Below are 18,744 nucleotides of genomic sequence, written 5' to 3'. Positions count from 1 at the left end.
ATAGCGTAGGACTTTATATTTTTCTGCCTTTAATTTCTGCAATTTTAAACTGCGTGGTTAGTAATCCTAGGGAGTGATAAACCATGAATTGAACATAGATCATTAATTTACAAGATAAATATCATCGAAGTTAACCACGTGATTGTGCACCCACACACCTTTAGGGTAATCCCTCTTGTTGCCTTTGTTGCCTTTGCCTTATGGTGTTGTTTCCTTTAATTGTACTAAATAGTCAAGTCCCTCGATTCCGAGGATACCTAAAGCAAGGTTGCCTACAGAGATTAAAAATCATCTAGTCCCTCGATGTTGCCTTGGAAAAATAAGATGATTGTCCCAATTGCTAAGGTATCCTCGCATGATGCCTAAACAGAATGACTATTATATTCTTCCCTTAGACTACCTGCCCTCTTTATGGCATGGGACAGTCTTATGGAGAACGATAATTTCGATGACCCTTCACATCCAATTGAAAGACTTCTTGCCTTCTCATGGTATGGATAGACCCTTTCGCCCGAAAGACTAAAAGAACAATTTTTCTAACTTAGGGTAGTTGCTACTAATTGCTTGCTCTAAAATACTTTTCACACCTCTCTTCAAAAACAAATTCAAAAAGACTACGCTTATTTACAAGCTAAAGTTCTTCTACAAAGGTTTTTTCTATTCACACCTGTCATAACCCAAAATTTGCCCACACTTTTAAAAAATTTCAAAACAATTTCAAAATTTGAGTTTTATAAAAATCTTGGGTTCATTTATATTGACATCCTGAATTTTATAAATATTCAATTTAAAATCTACTTTAAAAATATAATAGTTTATACTTAAATTGTTATATTTTAATAAATAGAAAAATGTTTGTCTATGCTTCATACACTTTCAATTGGATTTTTATTTCAAATAAATAATATAGCACAATTGGGTAGGGAGTAAGGCTTGTAAACAAAAGGTCACGGGTTCAATTCCCGCTTGGTGCTCACACTGCTGCCAATGATGACTCCTGAGGCCTCCCTTAATGATTTCACAATATTTTTTCGGCCGATGATTTTATATGAGACCCCTCAATTTTATTTTTGATTTCTATCTTTTATGTTTTGTTAATTTGTTAAACCACGTCAAGTTGCACTGATGGTTGCATATTCATAAAACTTCATTTGCGTATCAAAACTAACCAAATTTTACTCACTGTAATGTACAAATCCAATTGCTGTTCTGTTTATAATATAAAATTCACAATGTTTTCTTGCTTCAAGTGGTCTTTGTTTTAATTTTAATCTATTTTGACCCAAATAGTTAATCGTCACTTTCAAAATAATTCAAAACGTAAAAGAAGCTTTTCATCACTATGATCAATCTGTAAAACGACACAATCACAATTCCAAACAAGAACTTTGTCACAAAAAAACTAACAACAACAAATACCATGTCCTTCACCAACGATAGAGTGACATCAAGATGATAAAACCATTTGCAATTTTCATATGTCTTTATTTTCAGATACAGCAAGGTTAAAACACCAAGGGAAAGAAGAAGCATCATGGGAGATTGAAATTCTCGTCCTCCGAACAACAACCACCAACGCCGGACATCTGTACGATCCCGATTCAGAGCCATCCACTGCCGCGGACTATCCCGTGCAACACCGAAACAACATCACGGCCGAACACCCACGGTGACCAAGCCAACCGGACCTCCGTCCATCTGCCTCTCGCGATCAGATCGTCGACGATCATTCCGAACAAAAACCATCGATCAGCCCCGGATCCACACCATGAGCATCACTCCCTTGATTTCAAGTCCGGTATGTAAGTTTATTCTCTCCCTTGATTTCACTCTTTTTCTTTTTGTGTGTCTGTGTTTGATGAATCTATGAGTAAGCATGTGGGTTTGTTTGTTTCCATGAAAAGAAGATACTGAGCGGACAAAGAAAAAGAGTTTTGTGCTGATTGTTTAATCTCATTCAATGGTGGATTTTATTTTGTTTCTCCTTTTGTTCCATTCATTACTTGCCAAGTGTCACGTCGTGATTGGCCCTATAGTATTTGAAATTGTAGAATGGGAAATGAAAGGAGTAGGGCGGCAGACCTATGTGCTGCGTTTTATTTTTATTTTTTGGATGTTTTCTTTTATTTTTTAATTAAATTTAGATTAGGGTTTTCATACATGGGCCTTAAACTCAATTGTTTCCATGCTCTTTTACTAACTTCTAATACTAAATTTATCCTACACCACTTAGTATATCTATTTAATTTATTTTCATTGGTCAAATTATGATTTCTTTTAATAGTTAGTTTCTTATTCTATATAGAAAAATATAAAAAATATACTTAGTGTTTTTATCATAATCTTGTTTTAAAATTAGCCATAAAATAGGTGGGGTGGTTCTCACGTCCACATTTCATGTTCCCATTTCTTTTATATATAATTATTTAATTAATTTTAATTAGTTTTATTCTATTTTAATTTAAATCTCAATTTGTGTTAAGTAAATTTAGGGTGGCAAATCTAAATAAAATTACTTGTAGCCGTTTAATTTTAAGTAAATAAAATTTATACACTGTACATAAATCATTAACATCATATAATAAAAAATCCATAAAAAAAAAACATTTAAATTTTGTTTTAGTTATTTAGTCTAGTTAAATAATTACTTTAATTTGTGTATATTCAAACTCTTTTTCAAATCAAATTAAATTGTAACATTTTGTAAATAATAATAGGATAGTCATATAAAAAAAAGACAATTAATTATTCAATGTCTTGCCATTCTCGTATATTATTCTATGCTTTGTTACTAACGCTTTCTTATTTTGCGAGGTACCACTTGAGACTGAAACTCTTTCTCATGGACATCCGCAATTTTCATTTTGTATATGCTTTTTGCCTTAATTTTATTTTGGGTTGTAATAGTCTTTACTAGGATTTTACTTTCCGCATCCCCCTTTTTATTGGTTATGTATCCTTAATCCCCGAAGTTATGTAATAGCGTAGGACCTTTACATTCCGCACTTTAATTTTCTGTACATATTTAAATGCTAGTTTAATAGGATTGTATGGCAAGATAACTTAACTCAATCATTAGCTCACTAACTTCAAGATTAAATAACCGAATACAACACACTTGCACTCACTCACCCTTAGGGTACGTCCCTCTTTGGTTGCCTTCGAATATAAGGTCGTGCCCCTCGAATAATAGAGGTACCCATTAGCAAAAGTCCCGACGATTGAAAATCATCAAAGATCATGGTCCCTCGATGACCCTCGAACTGTTGCCTACGAATACATGATCTAGTCCCTCGAGTTGATGCCTACGAAAGATGATTGTCCCTTCGAACTTGCTAAAGGTACCTCTATCTTGTTGCCTTCGACGACCATCGATGACCCTTCGATGTCCCTTAACACGTCCAATATAAACAAGGATTTCCTACTTCTATATAGTATGGATAATCCTAAGGACCGTAAAACTTACAGAAAAAGACCAATTAGTTAGGGTAGTGCTCTTAACCTGCCTAGCTCAATAAAAATATCTTTTCAATACTGTTTCGAAAAACTAAGGCTACGCATTTACGCCAAAGTCCTTATGCCTCCTTTTAAAACAAACAAACAAACATGAGCTAAGCAAGTTAAGAGCTCGTAGATAACTACGGATGAAAAGGGTGCTTGCACCTTCCCTTTTCATAACTTACCCCCCGAGCCCGTTTTCTTTTAAAAAAAAAAGAAGGTCTTTTTCTGTACTTTTTACCTTTCCTAACATTGGACAAAATAAAAGTCGGTGGCGACTCATGCTTACCGCAACATTGTTTATTAAAAATAAAAGTCAGTTCACCGTATTACAACACCCTACTTTTCAAACAATTCAAACATTTTGAAAACAAAGTGAGCTAAGCAATTAAGAGCCCATGGATAACCATGGATGCAAAGGGTGCCTTACACATTCCCTTTGTATAACTTACCCCCCGAACTCAAAATCTTTCAAAAGGTCTTTCCTGTTCTTTTAGCCTTTCCAATTGGATAAAATAAAAGTCGGTGGCGACTCTTGCTATCCGCAATATTTCTTTAAAGTCAGTTCACCGTATTACAGTTAACAAAAGAAAAGTAAACATCCATTTGATAAAGCTTAAAATCCAAGCAGCAAGTAAATGCCAAAAGGGGTCGAATAGCTTATAATTAAGCTACATGAGCATAAGCCTCCTCGTAGTATATTCCTTCAACTTGACTATACCCTTTTACCACTATTCTAGCTTTATTTTTGGTAATTACGCCATTTTTATCCATCTTGTTCCTAAATACCCATTGAAATTCTGTTTCTCAAGGGACAAATTTGAACATGATGCTCCGACAACAGGTTCGATAAGTTATACTAGAATCAACACATATATAAAATTATGAGTTAAGCAAGTTGATGGAGCTGAAAAACGATAAATAACACAAAGAATTGGTAACCTAGTTCAGTGAAACCACACTTATGTCTGGAGGGTTGAGTCCATAACCCAAAGAAATGAAATTCACTATTATTAGCTTAGTACATTTATACTTATAAGCAACAACAAGCTCATGTTTTTCAATGCCTCTTCCTAACACTACCTAATGACTTTCTATTTAGAGCTTCCCCCTAAATCTAAGAACCCACTCACTTTCTTCTCCATCACACAACGTGTGATAAGATGTTACAACCACTAAACCCTATTGATCAACTTCAATCAACAAGATGAATAATGTTGAATTTTACAACTCAACTAGACAAACCTTTCATGCTAAGTTATTGAAATATCGAGGTGTACATATAGATTCTACACTAATTCTATTAACGCATTAGCGTTGAATACAATACATAAAACCTAGCACTATAGAAATCTTCAATGGGAATACTTGAATGCTTGAATTCCAAAGCTGGTTGTGTCCTCTTTATATAGCATAATTCTTTTGGGCTTTTCTTCATGGATTTGAGATTTGATTTTGTCCAGAAATAATGCATATTTTATTGGATATTTGATTTTTTTCCTTGAATATCTCTAACAAAAGATATGATTTGGTTTGTTATAAATTCAAATTTAAATCTCTTTAAATTTAAAGAACATCATAATACAAACCGTGCAGAACACACGCCAAGATGTCACAAATCATGTTAAAGACATCTTTCTCAATAAGACACTTACACAATTTTCCAATCAGATCTTTTTCTCAAAGCAACTTCAGCTGAATCTTAGAATGAACAAACTTGAAACAAATCTGTAATAAACTCTGGAATCAAACACATAATCAAATGAGCCAAGATATGCTCATCAACTTTCATGACATCTTGCTTTCCATTTTATTAGAGTTTGACCTAACTTATCCTTACAAAATCGGTTGGTAAGGTAAGGAGTGTCCCTTTATATATACTCTTTCAAATGCTCTATCTCCAACCAATGTGGGACTTTAGGATCTTCCGAATACACCCCCTCACGCCCAACACTCTTTTTGGACTTGGTGCGTGAATATTAACGGTGGGCGGCCCATGGTCCGACCGATAGGCTCTGATACCATATTAGAGTTTGACCTAACTCATCTTTACAAAATCGGTTGGTAAGGTGAGGAGTTTCCCTCTATATATACTCTTTCAAATGCTCTATCTTCAACCAATGTGGGACTTTAGGATCTTCCGATCTTCCGAATACATTTTGCCTATAAAAATAAGTCAATCCATATGTAATAATAAATTTCAATTCACACTTCTCCTTCATATACTGACTTAAACGTTAGAATGTAAACCTTGCAGGTCACCCCATTCTCCGATGCACCAGAAGTTTAGATCCGTCTTTAGCTCTAGTCCTTTTTCTATTTCTAGTTGTCCAGCGTTTGACTTGAAAAATGTACATGGGACAAGACAAAATAAGGATTAGGTACTAGACAAAAACTAAAATTGTTATCCCTCTTTCTCTCTCTCTCTCTCTCTCTCTTTCTCCCTCTCCCTCTCTATTAATATTTACATTACAAGAGTACCCTTTGTTCCTAGTCCAGGTAATTTAAAATACAAAAATACCTTTTATTTTTTATTAAATTTCTCTCTCTCTCTCACCTATTAATATTTACATTACAAAAATACCATTTGTCCCTAATACAAGTTATTTAAAATACAAAAATATCTTTTATTTTTGATTAAAAATCTCTCTCTCTCTCTCTCTCTCTCTCTCTCTCTCTCTCTCTCTCTCTCTCTCTCTCTCTCTCTCTCTCTCTCTCTCTCTCTCTCTCTCTCTCTCTCTCTCTCTTCCTCTATTAATATTTACATTATAAAAATAACCCTTATCCCTAATACAAGTTATTTAAAATACAAAAAATATATTTTATTTTTATTAAAAATCTCTCACCCGCTCTCTCTCTTTCTCTCATTCATCTCTCGTCCTCTATTAATATTTACATTACAAAAATAACCTTTGTCCCTCATACAAGTTATTTATACGAAAAATACATTTTTTATTGAATCTCTCTCTCTCTCTCTCTCTCTCTCTCTCTCTCTCTCTCTCTCTCTCTCTCTCTCTCTCTCTCTCCTCTCTCTCTCTCTCTCTCTCTCTCTCTCTCTCTTGTCCTTTATTAATATGTATATTACAAATCTATATTTTTTCCATAGTGTATGTTATTTAAAATACGTAAATATCCCTTTACTTTTTATTAAAATTTTTCTCTCTATTAATATTAACATTTATTAAGGAGATTGTAGTACATTTTACTTTATTTTATTTGTCTTGTCCATTGACCATCAAATATCGTACAATACAAAATGTTTTTTAATACTTTAAAATTATATATTGTAATGTTTAATCATGTATTTACGCTTTTGCTAATCAAACGCACCATTAGTTACAAGCATTCTAGCTGGACCCCTTCTATACATCCTGGAATAGGCGGAAACGTAACTTAGAACTTGGTCCACGAATATAGTTGGATTAATCCTACTAGTGTATTCTTTTGGATTTCGCCCTTTCATAACTCATTTCTTGGGAATTGTGTACATTTAATAAATTGACGGGAAGGTACAAGGATAATGGGCCGAGTTTACGCGTGGAATAGGTCCGGCCTACCTGCAAACGTATGTGACATATAGGTCGTCCCAAGTTTTATTTATCCAATATAAACCCTTATGGGCAGTTATCACATGATGTCAGCATGTCTAAACATGTATCCTGAATTCAATAATCAACTATCTACCCAATACTAAAATGTAGCCCAAAATTACTAATTAGCCCTTACAACAAATATTTTTTACACTACCAAAAGGTCTTTCATGTAATTAACAAATTCAATATTCATCCATGCCATTTGTTCACCTTCAATTGGTCAATTTATTCAATTTTTGTACTTTTGCCAAAACACTTTTCAGAAACTTTTGTTTCCCTCCAACAAATATACTCTCAATGTCCCTCTTTCTCTCTCTCTCTCTCTCTTGCATCCAAAAAAAACTCATCCTTTCTTTTCCAAACCCAACCTGTGTTCTCTGCACTCTCTTCCCCCAAAACCCTAAACCGCGCCGCCCCCTTTCTCCATCTTATCTATGACCGTCACCACCTTCAATGGAGAAATCAATATCATTTTCTTTCTCTTCTCCTCACGATCTCTTTAGAGAACCAAAAAAAGCCACAGACTCTCATCCCTACCGTCGCACATCCAGATCGCGTGGAATCTCCCCTCCCTGCCGTCGCACACCCAGATCGCGTGGAATCTACCCTCCCCGTCGTCGCACATTCAGCTGCCGTCACACCATTCCAGCAGATTCTTTAAAGGTATACTTACTTTCTGTTTTTTATTTGTTTATTGATGTGAGTAGGGTAAAAGAAGAAGAAGGAAACGAGTAGAATCACCATGGTTTCGATTTCAATTTTTAGGTCTTTCTAAGTTTCGATCTCATTTTCTGATTTCAGGGTTTAATTTAAGAAGCAAAAAGCAGGAGAATAACTGGAATATGGAGAAAAGCTCTTACAAAAATTATATCTAAAAGTTTCTTGGTCTTTTTTATTGAAAAAGATGACTACTCTAATCCCATAGAAGATTTGAAACATCTTCAAATGTATTTGGAAGGGAAGTTAAGGTATTATGTGAACCTTATTTGACTATATTTCTTAAAGAAGTAGAATACCAGATATTTTTTGTTGAATGGTTTTGTCGATGTGTTAACAATTGCGAATTATATTAAAGATCTAAGTAGCTAAGTCTACATTGTGCAGGAAAACCGGATAGTTGAATACACTAGACGAAAGGCAAAGATTGATCTTCTGTAAAGAAACCACGGGTAGATGCTTTATAGTGACTCTCATTGCTAGAAATATCAGAAACATCATATTGCCTAGAAGTGTAACTTAGCATGTATATTAATCTGGAAATAAATATTATTTTTTGTTCAGACACTTCAAGGGAGAATATTTAGCTATAAGTGATGCAAAGAATCTACTTAGTTGTTATCTCGATACTGATATTCAGAAACATTGTCCCTTTTATTGGCATTGCAGGCTACACACTTACTACTATAATGGAAGTTGTTGCATATGGAGAAGACATGGCCATTTTTCTAATAGAGTTTTCAAGTTTTAAACATTTTGATATTCTTTGGTCCTATAATATTGTGATACATACTGAGTTTTTCCTTTTTACCTTTGTAGCTCTTGCACTTGCTCTTACTACTCCAAATCTATATGATTTCTACAACTATAGACCTACTAAACCAAATACAATTTACTTCTAAATGAGTTCATACAGGAGTAAAATCACTCTCTCTTGCACTTTATATTAATAACCAAACACAACATTTATCAAAATGAGATCCAATGCAAGAAATTTTATTCATATATTTCATACCTTTCATTCTAACAACATTTATCAAAACCGCACACTCATCACGTTGTTCTTGAACAAAGTTTCAGGGGAAAATTTGTGGTGTAGTTAATCGATAGAGATCAAGGTGAAAGGATTCAGTGAGATGATGGTGCAGTTCTGTTATCACATTATACATGTTTATGATACATATGACACAACTACCAGAAACTGACATCAAGAGGTCTTTGAACTTATACTGCAGACATGTCTTGCTTTGATAATGCAGTATTCTTGTATTTGAAGCAGAGTAGGTTCGCTTCGGCTTAGGTAGCGAGGAAGCTGAATTTCTTGCTGAGATGTGAGAACGTCGAGATTTAGGTTGGATTGGAGCAAGGGTCGGTGTTGAAACCAAACTCTAAATAGCTAATTCTCAGTATTGGATGTTTGGTACTGTGTGTGAATCTCATGCACAACAGTCCGAGTAAGAGATCTCATTTTCTTTTGTATCATGTTACTCTTGCCATGTCTCTTGGCATGTTTGAAAATATAAAAATATTTAAATACTTATTCAATAGGTACATCAGTACTGTACTATTAAACATTCTCTATATAAATAGAGTGGATTGAAGTTATATAACCTATTTCATATTGTTTGTTGAATTTGTTGAAGTCATATAACATTCTCTATACAACATTGAAGTTATTTATAATTTAACAACCAACTAAATTTTATTTTAATTGATTTTAAACGGTTGATTAAACCATTATCGATGAAAAATTTATAGTTCCCATTTTTTGCATTTCAAATAATTTAGATGCATTTTAAGGTGTCAACTAACATCGACATTCATTTACGACTATAATATAGTTCTCATTTTTTGCATTTCAAATAATTTAGATGCATTTTAATGGCATAAATATTTGAAACAACATAGATATTTGACTCGATTTTCTGTCTAATACTTTGTCGTTACAATCTACTATGCTATTATATTGTATTTTTCACGGGTCATTATCAACATAATATATATTTTAATTTAATTAATAATTGTTTTATTTGAGCATTAAAATTCTTATTTTTTAAATGTTAATTTTTTTTGTATGATTAGATTATTTAATATAATTGAATTTATATGATCATTGTTCATTTTATAATTAACTCAATTTAAATGTACACGTATTTAAATAATTTTATACCGTATTAAATAAATTTACCCGTGCGGAAGCACGGGTATCTTACTAGTGGTTGAATATATGATTATTATGTTTTACTATGGAGAGTAAAGGACATTAATGGTTATTCTCCCACATCATGCTAAATAGATCAGTATAAATAAGGTCAGTCTTCAAATGAATAAGAGAGATTGTATTAAACAAAGAAGTTTTACCCGAGCCCACATTGAGCCTCTGGTAACATTTTCCCGAGCCACATAAAATTGCTAACTAACTGGTTCATATTCATTACAGGACTAGGGCGAGTAGCAGTACTCAAGAATCACAGGCTTCCATGGAGAAGCTACTTTCCAATATGGGAAACCTGCGCGAACATAATGAACTGTTGCAAGGTAGTGTTCACACCTTGCACCAAAATTAGCATCATCCTTAACCAGAGGAAGATGACTTGGAATAACCAATTGACCACATCCTATAACCGTAGAAATCTGGTACGATCAAGTCCTGGATAATTTGAAGCCTCCCCTATTGGCCACATTCGACGGGAAAAGAGACCCACAAGAGCACATCATAACAGCTAATATTTAGATGGAAATCATTGGAGCTACTTACTTGCTAAAGTGAAAATTAATGGCAAGCACTTTGAAGGATGCCACATTATATTGGTAAATGAGGCTCCCCAGATTCTCCATAATTAGCTACCAGGATCTGGAGAAAAAAATGATACATCTGTTTTTTCGCAAATAAACATAGGAAGGTGGCTACCATGAACCTCTTCAATGTTCTCCAAGCGAAAGAATTCAACAAGTTTTCATCACAAAGATCCTCCCTAAACTTAACTAGCCCAGATGGAGTAGGAGAGGGATAGGTGCAGACGAGTGGTATAAATACCATAAGGTGAAGGATCATCACTCTGATGATTGTCACCATTTAAAATAAGAAATTGAGAAGCTGATACAGAGAGGTCGTCTTAAGAGATATGTGCAAGATGGCGGTTGAGGTGCTGAGAGAAGAAAATGTTTGCCATAAGAGCCCTAGGGAAGAACCCCTCCAACTAAGATGGCCCAGAGAATACAAGAAGAAAGAGGAAAAAATATTTCATATCACACCCTGAAGACGATTGTTGGCAGATTTGCGGGTGGTGCAGAATCCAACACATCCTGATATAAAATACGCTCGACAAGTGACGCATTTTTCTAGTGCTCCCCCTACCGAGTCTAAGACCCCCGTCCTAACCGTTATTTTCTCCTACAAGGATGTCAAAGGTATGTTTCGACACGAATATGATCTAATGGTGATTAATACCTATATCCATGATTGGATTGTGAAAAGAGTTTTGATAAATCCCGGTAACTTGGTTGATATCCTTTATTAGGAATCTTTCCATGGAGTGAAGCTTGACTCATACCTTTTTCAACCGTTCAAAGGTTCGCTAGTAAAATTCTTAGGTGAGCAAGTGTAGGTCCTAGTTTACATGACCATTAAGACCACTAATGGAACTGACAAAAATTCTAAGACTATAAAAGGTAAGGTACATGGTGAGAAATGCTCCATTACCTTATAACATCATTATAGGAAGGCCAACCTTCAACGCTTTAGGGGAAATTATATCGACCTTGTACTTTACCATGAAGTAGATGTTAAGTAGCAGGCGAGTTGGAGTAATAAAGAGAAACTAAGAATTGGAAATACAGTGTTATAGAGACAGTCTGAAGTTGAAAAAGAAGATCAACAAGGAATCCATGTTGGACACATACAAAATCTACTATGTGGAACTAGATTCTCGTGGGGACCCTTTAAAAGATACTGTGACCTTCATGGAAGAGCTAAAAACTATTCATATAGGGCCTGAGAAATACCAAAATACTCATATCAGAACGACCCTTCTGAAAGAAGAAGATATCGAGATTGTGCAGCTGCTATGAGAAAATGTAAACCTTTTTGCTTGGGAACCCGTAGATATGCCCTAGATAGAACTTGATGTGGTGTGTCATCAGTTGTCCATAGCCCCTGGAGTAAAGCTCGTCAACTAGAGGAAGTGAAAGGAATTAGAGGAAAAGAGGTTGGTCGTGGCCGAAGGAGTAAAAAAGTTGCTAGAAGCGAGGTTCATCCAAGAGATCAAATATCCCACGTGATTAGATAACATAGTTATGATGAAATGGAATCCAGGGAAATGGCGGAAGTGCATAGATTTTATCAATCTCAACAAGGCTTTCTCTAAGTATCCATATTCACTACCTGTCATACCCCAAAATTTGCCCAACATATTTATTCATATTTCAATCCATCTGACTTTCAAAAGCTCAAGAACACTTCCATACAATAAAGAATGAAGGATTTGTGGCTTGCACAAGTTGGATTATTTTGGGAAAATGCATGAAGGTCGGTAGGAGCAAAAGGGATCTTTTGAATTAATGGGCCAATTTTTTGGACTCTAAACTTATCCATGGTTTGATTCAAGGCCTATATATATATTATCTTATTTTTATGAATTTTATTTATATTTATGTGAATTTTCATTCATTTAAATGTTAAATAAAAGAAATAATATATGAGGTAAATATATTTAAATCAAGGGATTGATTTTCTAATCATCAAATCATCAAATATCAATTAAAAATTCGTGCAAGGGTGATTGATACAAGATTGGAGTAAAAAATCCAAATATAGAAATATTTCATGCATATTTTTCCAAAATTTCAAAAGATACAAAAGCTCAAGGTCCAAGCCCACTCTTTGCCCTAATAGAATCCTTATAAAAACAACATTATTCTCTGCAAAAAAGAGGAGGACGAAAATCAGATGCAAGAGTACTAGGGTTTCGAAGTTACAATATTCAAGAAACTAGGGCAAGGGAGATTTGACTCGGTAGCTGGTTCCAAGGCGTGTCAATCACCCTATTTCGTTCCTGAGACATAGTAAGGTAAGATGGAAGCAAGAACAAAGGGATGCAACGCATGACATGGCCATAACACGGTTACCATATTCTTGCGTATGTTAATTTTTTTTGTTTTTTACACACACCTGCGTTTCAATCCAAATTAATGTTATTTTTGAGATTCTTTTGCATTATAAGGCAGGTCTGGGCGTTTACAACAGAGCTTTCACGTGAGTAATCATACTCACCATTGTTAGGGCATATGTTTAGATTATGTTCGTATCATGGTTTAGAGAGGTTTTCAGGATGAATGGACCTCACCAATGGATTCGGGAGGCCCCAATTAGTGGACAAGGGTCCTTCTTGTTTTTGTCTTTGGCGTTTTTGCAGGTCCGGAAAATTGATTCCGCCGGAGAAGATGAAGTAGCCGCGCGCAGGCGGCGGCTCTAGGAATCGCGTTTTCCTTCATAATAAAGTCCGTGCGAGGAGATAACAAGATGCGCATCGTGGCCAAGTGGTAGCAGTGCACTTGATAAGGCTTTCGTACGCAGGGGAGCCAGTTCGATCCCCAGGTGTGACCATTTTATTTTTCAAATCATTTAAACACCAATCCTACGCGCGTGCACCATAAAAGTCTATGATGCACCCTCACACGAAGATCGTCGGATCCAATCTTCATCAAATCCTACGCTTCAGAAGCTGTGCATCTACCATAGACCTTCAGGGATGCACTCCACTAGATCAAAAGCTGAGTTGTTTAATTTTTTTTCTTATTATTTACTTTTAAATTACATGAATCTTTTGTTTTATTTATTTCTTTCCTAGAATAATTTTTTGTTTAAATCATTTTGTTAGTAAATTAATATTTTCATGCCATTTGAATTTATTTAATCGAAGATTCGATTTCCCTCATAATATTAAAAATAATGGTTTTATAAAACTATAGAAAATTATTGTGGGTTGTACGTATTTTTCTTATCATTTGTTTTAAACCCTGATTTTTTAACATGATAACTAATCACTGTTGTTAGTGTTATCCACTAACCATATTTTAGCCTTTGGATTGTAGATCATTTATACACTAAAAACCTCTTCTCTTCTTGTCGCAAATTTTCAGGGTTATTTCAAGTTCTTCAGCCACTCGCTTCACTAGACCAAAAGCTAAGTCTTCTAATTTTTTATTTATTTATCAATGCCTTGTATTTGCCATAAAAAGTTTTCTACCTTTCTCTTCTTCATTTTTCAGGGTTAGCCATGATCCTCCGACTACGCACCATCAGAGCTAAGTTTCCAATCCTTATTTTATTTTATATAAATATTATTTTATTTTGCTTTTTGCCTTTTGCCCAAAATAGGGATTGCCTCGAATAGTCAGTACACTCATCCCTATTATTTTCTGTGTTAATTCTCAGATGATCAGAGTCAATCAGGGTTCGAGGAAGATCAAGGCTCAAGATAAAAACGATTAAAACTAATTATTGATTCTTCTTATTCTTCCGCCTTTTAATTCCCCCATCCCCGCAGGTGTTTATTGTAATAGCGTAGGAATTTATTTTCTGCCTTTTACTTTCTGCAATTTTAAACTGCGTGGTTAGTAATCTTAGGGAGTGCAAGCCTTTAACAGAAGTAGATAATTAATTACAAGATAAATAACTGAACTCAAACCACATGATTGTTGCACCCACACACCTTTAGGGTAACCTCTTCTGTTGCCTTGTTGCCTGTTGCCTCTAATTGTATAAATAGTCAAAAGTCCCTCGATTCCGAGGATACCTAAGCAAAACAAATGTTACTCTTAGTTCATCATCATAAGATCATAGTCCCTTCGAAGTTGCCTTAACAAATGATCTTGCCCCTCGAAGTTGCCTCGGTAAATGATGATTTGTCCCCATTGCTAAGGTATCCTCGCATGATGCCTAAACAGATAAAATGACTATTATATCCTTCCCTTAGACTACCTGCCCTCTATATGGTAGGGACAGTCTTGTGGCGAACGATTACTCTCGATGACCCTTAAACATCCAATTGAAAGACTTCCTGCCCTCTTATGGTACGGATAGATCCTTTCGCCTGAAAAGCTAAAAGAACGAATTTTCAAACTTAGGGTAGTTGCTACTAATTGCTTGCTCTAATTCAAATTACTTTTTACACCTCTTTTTCAAATCAAATTCAAAAAGACTACGCTTATTTACAAGCTAAAGTTCTTCTTCGAAAATCTTTCCAAATAACTCAAACATTTCAAACAAAGTGAGCTAAGCAATTAAGAGCCCATGGATAACCATGGATACAAAGGATGCCTTACACCTTCCCTTTGTATAACTTACCCCCCGAACTCAAAATCTTTTCAAAAGGTCTTTCCTGTTCTTTTAGCCTTTCCAATTGGATAAAATAAAAGTCGGTGGCGACTCTTGCTTACCGCACATTTCGATTAAAAAGTCAGTTCACCGTATTACAGAACTGGCGACTCTGCTGGGGATGATTTAGAATAAAAAGAGGGGTTACCTTAAACTTTTGGATTCACTTTAAAATTGTTTGATTTGTTTGCTTTATATTTGTGGGCTTGTTTGGGTTTACTTGTGTGAAAGATCCTACACCCGGATCTAGTGTACCTTAGGTATGTGGCATTAGACCAGGGAGGCTGTACGACATGTATCGTTATGGTTGAACTGGTGGCCACCGTTAGTGCGACGCTTTGGTTTGTCCTGATGGCCCTTGAATCTGATCGAGGAGACGTTTGGCTACCGCGTGGTGTCATAAGCACTAATTCGCCCTTAGAACCTTCGTTGAACTTGACTTTGGCCTATAGGAAGTAGCGAGATGGCTGGCTTTGGATTCCTGACTGAAGCTGGTTGATACTCGATGCTACACTCATTGAGATTGGACTCAAGGGATGCTTTTGGCTGGCCGATTGTGCGCTATGTTGAGACAATGCCCACGAGAAAGATCAGGGATATGAGCACCATAGAACCCGGTTACTATTCTAGGACAGGTTGAACAAACTAAACGTCAGTGGGGAGGGTACTTACCTATGAACTTCATGCAAGCCTCTAAACCAAAGGGCACTTGTGTGACTTGTTTGTGTTTTCTACTAACCTCTGTTCCTTGCAGGTTTTTGTTAAAGTACTTGCTTGCCCTCACTATTCCATGTTGTGCCTAATGAGCTGCATTCACGTGAGATACTAACTTTTGTTTCCTTGCAGGTTTTGTTAAAGGACGTGTTTACCCTTACTATCTCACGCTGTGCATAATAAACCGCATAACATCATGACATCATAACATCATAAACATCACATGTTAACTAACCCTTTCAAGGATCTTAGGAATTTTCAGGGACTCCTATCAAGGACTGATTTCCTAATCAAGGGGCAAGAGGATTTATTTTCCTCTGGCCACACACCTTCCAATTCAAAGACTCAGTACCTAGCAAGGGGCAAGAGGGTTTATTTTCCTCTGGCCACGCACCTTCCAATTCAAAGACTTAGTACCTATCAAGGGGCAAGAGGATTTATTTTCCTCTAGCCGTGTGCTGTTGATCGCGACTTTACGTGTCTATAAATCTGATAACTGCAAGTGCACAGTCGTGTCGTGTAGTTTTAAAAGATATCGAATCCACAGGGACTATGAATCGATCTACCGTTATCTAAGGTTACTATGTAAAGCTAGGAGTACTAAAATTTCGATTGTTCCTAAGGGAAAGTGATTGTGAGAGAATAAAGAATAATAATAAAAGACAGGTATCAGTGTGTATTTCGTTTAACTAAAGGTAATCCGAAGGTCCATTGGCTTTTGCATAATTAAATTAAAAATCTTTACTAATTGCAATTGGTTAAAAATCCTCGTCTCAAACTTTCGCTCTGTTGAGTCAGACTACTATCCTAATCCTAATGTACGCTTTCGCCATCCCATTAGATTTTAGAAGAGCTTTTTGGAAACAATGTAATTAATAAAATGCCTATTTTACGAGGTCGTTATCTATTTAAATCTCCTAATCTCAAACTTTCGCTCTGTTGACTCGGAACATGCTAATATCCCTAACGTACGCTTTCGCCATCCCGCTCGAGTGTAAAAACAATTTTTGAAAATAAATAAGTTCCAATTAGTTTTAATACGCTTTCGCCATCCTTAAAACTAATGTCCTATGTCTACTATCCAGTTAAAGATCTCAAACTTTCGCTCTATTGATTTTAACCTTTGACCGTCCTAATCCCTCAAACTTTCGCTCTATTGGTTTTAAGACTTACTAATCAAACTAGACATATAAACCAAAAATAAGTGATAATTAATAAAACATAATTTAAGCCAATTTATTTCGGACCCCTACGGTTAACTTACTTTACATACCGACACCTTTAGTATTTTAGCCAGACATATTAATACGATTAAACATGCATAAATCGGTTCGGTTCATAATAATAAGCATATTAAATGGCATATAATATATCATGCAAATAAATAATATAAATAAGGAGGTAAATAAAAAAAACCTGAATTAAAATAAATCTGGATTGAATTGAATCTTGAAGTACTCGAACTTCCACCACAGGTTGGCTGGATCGTTCTTCGGAATTTAAATGGCAGAAAATAAAAACAAGGAAAATAAAGCGATAAACCTAACGTAAGGCTAGATCTATGAAAAGTTCACAACAATTTCCAGTGTAGAAATCGTTGTGAGAAAATAGACGGTTAAATGAAAGCAGAATAAGGAAAAGCAGTTCGCGGTACAATTTCGGCAGCACTTCGTTGGCAGGAAATCGGACCCTTTGGAAGTGGGATAGCAGGTCCTATTTATAGGAGGAGGTTTGCAGTTGGAATCCGTGAATTGAGGAACTTTCTGCAGACTGGGCGTGGAGACGTGGGTCTCCGTTTCTTCAGGAAGACTTGAGACGTGCGTCTCAAGTGGAGAAAATCTTGGGCAGTTGGAGACGGGCGTCTCCTCTTGGTGACGTGGCTGAAGAGAACGTGGAGACGTGCGTCTCCACTTGCTTGCAGGTCTGGGCCACGCGCCTTTTGATTCATGGTGGGCTGAATATCTCTTTTGGGCCTTTTGGGTCCTAATTGCACCCTTCTTTCACTTCAGCACTCCCTTTTCATCTTTTAGGCATAAATATTGGTCATTTAAGCTCAATTTTCTTTCCTTTTCGCAAATAGTCGAAATTGAAGTGTAAAACCTGAAATAAAGCAAATACACGCGTAATATCATAATAAATTAACATAATAAACGGAAAATGCTATAAATATCTATGGATTTTAGGCTAAATATACGATATAAAATCGTGTTATCAAATTCCCCCAGACTTGAACCTTTGCTTGTCCTCAAGCAAAATAAGAAGATAAAGATAAATGAAACACACTTCCACCACGTCGTTCAGTCATACTTAGCTACATAGTGTTCTTATTCGGAAATAACGAATCTTAGCAATAAACCTATAGTAACAACACTAAACAACTCCCAGTATGCATACCAATCCGAATCATGCCATTATAGCTCGACCTATTTGACTTGTCATCATGTTTCACCCTTTTCATTCGCGCGCAATCACATTAAGCCCATTATCTTGACACGCACATAGCAGAGTAGTCGGTTAGTGACTATGATCCTTCTCATGGAGTTCTGGCACAATATGTGGTATACTCCTTAGCATTCACTTGTAGATTGTGGGGAATCGGACAATAGTCCTTCCTACCAAGTTCATTACCAGATGACTTCTGAACCAATCGACAGTGAGTTTTTAGATTCTTTGTATATGAGATTTGCGACCGTTAGGTTAAATGATCTTGTGAGGATCACCTTACTTAGTAGGCACATTTCTTCTTATAGCTGAACACATAATTATTATGAGGATCATACACTTATATTCATCGACTCTCTGCGTAGTTTGTATCTAAGACGGTGCCGACTGCTAGAATAAACT

General features: G+C 35.6%; 1 long non-coding RNA gene across 1 annotated transcript; it reads left to right on the top strand.

Moving 5' to 3' along the window:
- Positions 1–7,994: 7,994 nt before the first annotated feature.
- Positions 7,995–9,036, top strand: LOC131626532 (uncharacterized). The gene is made up of 3 exons (XR_009291186.1): positions 7,995–8,059; positions 8,196–8,260; positions 8,478–9,036. It is a non-coding gene; the product is annotated as an uncharacterized LOC131626532 (long non-coding RNA).
- The last annotated feature ends 9,708 nt before the right edge of the window (positions 9,037–18,744 follow it).

The sequence above is a fragment of the Vicia villosa genome, unplaced genomic scaffold (assembly GCF_029867415.1).
Source record: "Vicia villosa cultivar HV-30 ecotype Madison, WI unplaced genomic scaffold, Vvil1.0 ctg.000303F_1_1_1, whole genome shotgun sequence".
In the NCBI taxonomy this organism is placed as follows: Eukaryota; Viridiplantae; Streptophyta; class Magnoliopsida; order Fabales; family Fabaceae; genus Vicia; species Vicia villosa.
This window is presented reverse-complemented; position numbering and strand designations above follow the sequence as displayed.